A 6556-nucleotide genomic window follows, 5' to 3' on the forward strand; every position below is an offset into this window, starting at 1 on the left:
AACTTCGAATGAGGAAGCTACTGAACCTCGCAGATCGACGAGGGAGCGTACCACTCCTGATTGGTATGATCCCTGTCTAAATGTCATGATTGTGGACAACAATGATGAATACCCTGCGACGTATGAAGAAGCAATGATGAGCCCATATTCCAACAAATGGCAAGAAGCCATGAAATCCGAAATGGGATCCATGTATGATAACCAAGTATGGACTTTGGTAGACTTACCTGATAGCCGCAAGGCTGTCGAGAATAAATGGATCTTCAAAATAAAAATAGATGCTGATGGTAATATTATTGTCTATAAAGCTCGACTTATCGTAAAGGGTTTCCGACAAATTCAAGGAGTTGACTACGATGAGACTTTCTCACCTGTAGCGAAGCTAAAGTCTGTAAGGATTTTGTTAGAAATAGCTGCATTTTTCGATTATGAGATTTGGCAGACGGATGTCAAAACGGCATTCCTTAATGGTGATATTGAGGAAGAGTTGTATATGGTACAACCCAAAGGTTTTGTCGATACTAAAAATGCTGACAAGGTATGCAAACTTCAGCGTTCCATTTATGGACTGAAGCAAGCATCCCGGAGTTGGAACCGACGCTTTGATAAGGTGATCAAAGACTTCGGGTTTATACAGACTCATGGTGAGGCCTGTATTTACAAGAAAGTGAGTGGAGCTCTGTAGCGTTCCTGATATTATATTTATATGACATATTATTGATTGGGAATGATATAGAAGTATTAATAAGTATCAAAGGTTATTTGAATAAGTGTTTTTAAATGAAAGACCTTGGTGAAGCAACGTACATTTTAGGCATCAAGATTTATAGAGATAGATCAAGACGCCTAATAGGGCTTTCACATAGTACGTACCTGGACAAGATTCTAAAGAAGTTTAGAATGGATGAAAGCAAGAAAGGGTTCTTGCCTATGTTGCTAGGTAAGGTCTTGAGTAAGACTCCAGGTCCGGCTACGGCAGAAGAAAGAGAGAGGGGATGAACAAGATCCCCTATGCCTCGGCAGTAGGCTCTATCATGTATGTCATGCTGTGTACTAGACCGGATATCGCACATGTTGTTAGTTTGACCAGCAGATATCAGAGTGATCCAGGAATGGAACACTGGACAGCGGTCAAGAATATCCTGAAGTACTTGAAAAGGACTTAGGATATGTTTCTTTGTTATGGTTGTGACCAAGAGCTCGTTGTAACCAGTTATACCGATGCAAGTTGGAACACTGATCTTGATGACTCTAAGTCTCAGTCTGGGTATGTGTTTATACTGAATGGTGCTGCAGTAAGCTGGATGAGTTCCAAGCAGTGCACGGTGGCGAAGTCTTCAACTGAATATGAATACATAGCGGCTTCGGAGGCTTCATCGGAGGCGGTATGGATGAAGAGGTTCATTGTTGAGCTTGGTGTGGTTCCTAGTGCATTGGACCTATTAGTCATCTATTGTGACAACATGGGTGCCATCGCCAATGCACAAGAACCAAGGTCACACAAGAAGCTGAAGCATATCAAGCTACGTTTTCATTCGATTCGCGAGTACATCGAAGATGGTGAAGTAAAGATTTTCAAAGTACACACAGATCTGTATGTGGCAGATCCATTGACTAAAGCTCTCCCTAGGGCGAAGCATGACCAACACCAGAATGCAATGGGTGTTAGGAACCTTACAATGTAATCTAGATTATTAACTCTAGTGCAAGTGTGCGACTATTGGATATATGCCCAAGAGGCAATAATAAAGTGGTTATTATAATATCTTTGTGTTTATGATAAATGTTTGCATACCATGCTATAATTGTATTAACCGAAACATTGATACATGTGTGTTATGTAAACAACAAGAAGTCCCTAGTAAGCCTCTTGTATAACTAGCTTGTTGATTAATAGATGATTATGGTTTCGTGATCATGAACATTGGATGTTATTAATAACAAGGTTATGCAATTGGTTGAATGATATAATGGACACACACCCATATGAGCGTAGCATAAGATCAAGTCATTAAGTTCAACTTGCTATAAGCTTTCGATACATAGTTACCTAGTCCTTCGACCCTGAGATCATGTAAATCACTTATTTCGGAAGGATGCTTTGATTACATCAAACGCCATTGCGTAAATGGGTGGTTATAAAGATGGGATTAAGTATTCGGAAAGTGTGAGTTGAGGCATATGGATCAAGAGTGGGATTTGTCCATCCCGATGACGGATGGATATACTCTGGGCCCTCTCGGTGGATTGTCTTCTAATTAGCTTGCAAGCATGTGACTGGGTCAAAAGAGATGACATACCACGGTACGAGTAAAGAGTACTTGTCGGTAACGAGGTTGAACTAGGTATGGAGATACCGATGATCGAACCTCGGACAAGTAAAGTATCGCGTGACAAAGGGAATCAGTATCGTATGTAAATGGTTCAATCGATCACTAAGTTATCGTTGAATGTGTGGGAACCATTATGGATCTCTAGATCCCGCTATTGGTTATTGGTCGGAGAGGAGTCTCAACCATGTCTGCATAGTTCACGAACCGTAGGGTGACGCGCTTAAGGTTCGATGTCGCATAAATAGATTCGGAATATAAGATGGAGACCGAAGTTTGTTCGGAGTCTCGGATGGGATCCAGGACATCACGAGGAGGTCCGGAATGGTCCGGAGAATAATATTCATATATGAGAAGTCACTTTCCGTGGTTCAGGAAAGTTCCGGTGTTTTGAACGAAGCTTCTAGAAGGTTCTAGAGGGTCACCAATGGGCCCACCATCCCGGGAGGGGCCACATAGGTGCCACATGGCATGGTGGGTCTTGCCCACTATGACATGTTGGCCCAGGCCGGCCCACCCCTAGAGATAAGATCTATCTCTAATTTAAATGGTTTAAATCTAGAGATAGAATCTATCTCTAAAATTAAAAGAGTTTAATTTAGAAATAAAGGGGAATGCTTGGGAGAGAAGTCCTCCCCCCTTCATGCACCGGCCAAGGGGAGGGTGGGCCCTAGGGGAAACCCTAGGCCGGCCCCTCCACCTATATAAAGAGGGGAGGGGTGGCCGGCCACTTCACCCCTTGACCAAACCCTGGCCGCCCCCTCTCCTCCACCATACGCTGCTCCGGCTTAGGCGAAGCCCTGCAGTTTTATTCCTCCACCACCACCACCACGCCGTCGCGCTGCTGGGATTCCGAGGAGATCTACCACACCTCCGCTGCCCGCTGGAACGGGGAGAGGATGGGCTTCATCGACACCGTACGCACGACCGAGTACGGAAGTGCTGCCGGATTGCAGCACGGACGATCGACTACATCAACAACAAGATCTAATCTCGTAGGTTTTGGAATCTTCGAGGGTTAGTCTCGCAATCTTCTCGTTGCATCGATCTTGGTAGATTAGATCTTGCTTCTTCCTAGATTGGATCTTGGTTTTTGTTCATGTTCACGGTAGAAATTTTTTGTTTTCCATGCAACGAACCCTTGATTAATAGGTTAGTCCCAGAAAATGCTAAAAAGTGTGGAAAAGTGCACATAAAACATATAATATTTGTAATAAAACAAGAATGGAGCATCAAAAATTATAGATAAGTTTGGGACGTATCAGTCGCCTGTGGTCCCCGCCACGCCCCGCTCCAACCCGGTGTCGCCACGCCCCGCTCCAACCCGGCGTCGCCACGCGTCGATGGATCCCCTGCTGCCTCCTCCGACAGTAGTACGGGCAGCCCTGATACCTCTGGATCCTCTGCGCCCACGTCGCCTATGGCCGATGTTGCAGCATCCCCGGCTGGTTTCTCGGGATCGTTTACGGCTTCATCCAGTGTAGCTGATATTGCTGCTATACCGCCACCCACCTCTCTAGGATCTCGTACATGTTTGCAAAAAGGTATCTGTCAACCCAAACGTTACACTGATGGCACCATGAGATACGGTATGCTTTCTTCTACAGGAGAGCCTCGCAGTTTGCCCGCTGCACTCAATGACCCACACTGGCGATCTGATATGCAAGATGAGTATGATGCTTTGATGATGAACAAGACATGGACTCTTGTTCCTCCCAGTACCAACAAAAATATTACTGACTTCAAATGAGTTTATTGTATTAAACGACATGATGATGGTTCTAGTGATCGTTACAAAGCCTAGTTAGTTGCAAAAGGTTTCAAACAAAGGTATGTCATTGATTATGAAGATACCTTTAGTCCTGTTGTCAAGATTACCACTATCAGAATTGTTCTTTCTATTTCTGTCTCTCGTGGATGGAGTCTACATCAGCTAGATGTCAAGAACACATTTCTTCATGTTGTTATGGAAGAGGAATCATATATGAAACAACCCCTTGGTTTTGAACATCCTGATGCTCCTCGTCATGTTTACAGACTCGATAAAGCTCTATATGGATTGAAGCAAGCTCCCCGAGCCTGGTACTCTCGGCTCAGTGCTAAGTTGCATGAGCTTGGTTTTATTCCATCCAAAGTTGACACCTCTTTGTTCCTTTATGATAAGTATGGAGTCATCATCTATGCCTTAATTTATGTTGATGATATTATTGTGACCAACTCCTTAGATGATGATATCTCAGTTTTGCTCAGAGATCTAAACACCCACTTTGCTATCAAAGATTTGGGATATCTTCACTACTTTCTTGGTATGAAGTCAAACGAACACAAGATGGTTTGCTGCTCACACAAGAAAATTATTCGCATGATATTCTCACTCGAGTTGGTATGCTTGAATGCAAAGTTGCTCCTACTACTCCACTGTCCACGTGCGAGCCACTGTCCCTTCATGAAGGTACTCCTCTTGGTCCGATGACAAATCCCAGTATCGCATCATAGTTGGTGCTCTTCAGTACCTCACTCTTACACGTCCAGATCTGTCCTTTTCTGTGAACAAGGTCTGCCAATACCTTAATGCTCCTACTACTGCTCATTGGATAGCTGCTAAACGCATTCTTCATTATGTTAAGGATACATCTCACCTTGGTATTACATTCAGAAAATCTTCATCTACACTTCTCAGTGTTTTTTTAGATGCAAATTGGGCAGGTTGTCTTGAGGATTATCGCTCCACTGGAGGATTTGCTATTTTTTTCTAGGTCCGAATCTGGTGTCATGGTGTGCCAGAAAGCAAGCCATTGTGTCTCGTTCCAGCACTGAGGCTGAATACAAAGCCTTAGCCAATGCTACTACAGAGTTAATATGGGTTAAAGCTGTTCTTCATGAACTTGGTGTGAAGCTCCGTGAGAAGCCTTGTTTATGGTGTGACAATCTGGGTGCAACGTTCTTGTCTGCTACTCCAGTTTTTCATGCTCGCATCGAGATTGACTATCACTTCGTTCGTGAGCGTGTTGCAAGCAACAATCTTAATATCAAGTTCATCTCCACCAAAAACTAGATAGCTGATGGTTTTACTCCGGTAAAATCTCTAGATGAGTTTAAGTGTAATCTAAATCTCTTCCGTGGTTTAGATTAGGGGGATGTTAGAGTATGTAACCACTACATGTAGGTGTACGGAGTAGTACTCTAACCGTACACGTACAAACCATGTATTGCCACGTAGGGTTTTTTTTCTATCTATATACCACGCAGCCGATGGCTCGAAAGGGTATGCATCGTTCCACAAACATTGACACCGACCACTAATATTTCATATATGTACGACATCAGTGTCAATCACAAAAAAAAAAAAAACAATGTCGCAGGAAAACATTTGGTGGGTCCTGCTTGAATAAGGTTTATATGTCTCAAAGCGTTGAATCTTATTTGCTCATGTAGCTTCTACCGGAGCTCAGCTGCCATGCCGTCTCATAATTCCCAAGAGCAGCAACAAAGGGCAGCTGAGCCGCATTTAATAAAGCTTGCTCACAAATCACCATGGTCATAGAACCACAGGCATGAAATCAATAACTTTAGACATGTCTTAGGCTGCTCATAGTGGGGAGTAACATAAGGTGGTGTCATGCATAAGTTACTAGTTCATGTTACTACCTTCATAGTGAAAAGTAAAAAGTAACTTAGAGATGGTATCATGCAAAATCTCATTTATTAGTTTGTAGACTCATTTTATCTTGGGGTGTGTGATGTTATGGTAACATAGCTAGTTACCACCTCCTTCTCTTTCTTCATTTATTGCTATGCCATGTCACCAAAACATCTTGAAGTGTGTGATGTTACTACCTAAGTTACTCCCACTATGAGCAGTCTTATGCGGTACAGATTTGAGCCCTCAAGTCGATGATATATACACCATCAATTAATCTTGAGCATTCCGAGGTGTGTGAGGACAGAAAAAAGAGGGCTCCCGTGTCGACCCACCAGGACGACACCGGGGCAAATCCTAGCCGCCGCCTCCAGCCAAATCATTGGCGCCCTCTCCTGCCGCCACCGGCAAGGGCCGCGGTGGCAGTGAGCCCAACGCCAAAGGTGCTAGGGGGGTTTGCATCGCGGCTGCACTTCGCTGGTGGCGGTTGGGAACGATGTCGGTGTTTGGCTGCGTGCAGCGGCTAGGGCAGTGGCCCTGGCCGTGCGGTGGCGGTAGGCTTCTCTTCTACGGCGTCAGCGTGTGG

Source organism: Lolium perenne, chromosome 7 (genome assembly GCF_019359855.2).
Source record: "Lolium perenne isolate Kyuss_39 chromosome 7, Kyuss_2.0, whole genome shotgun sequence".
Classification (NCBI taxonomy): domain Eukaryota; kingdom Viridiplantae; phylum Streptophyta; class Magnoliopsida; order Poales; family Poaceae; genus Lolium; species Lolium perenne.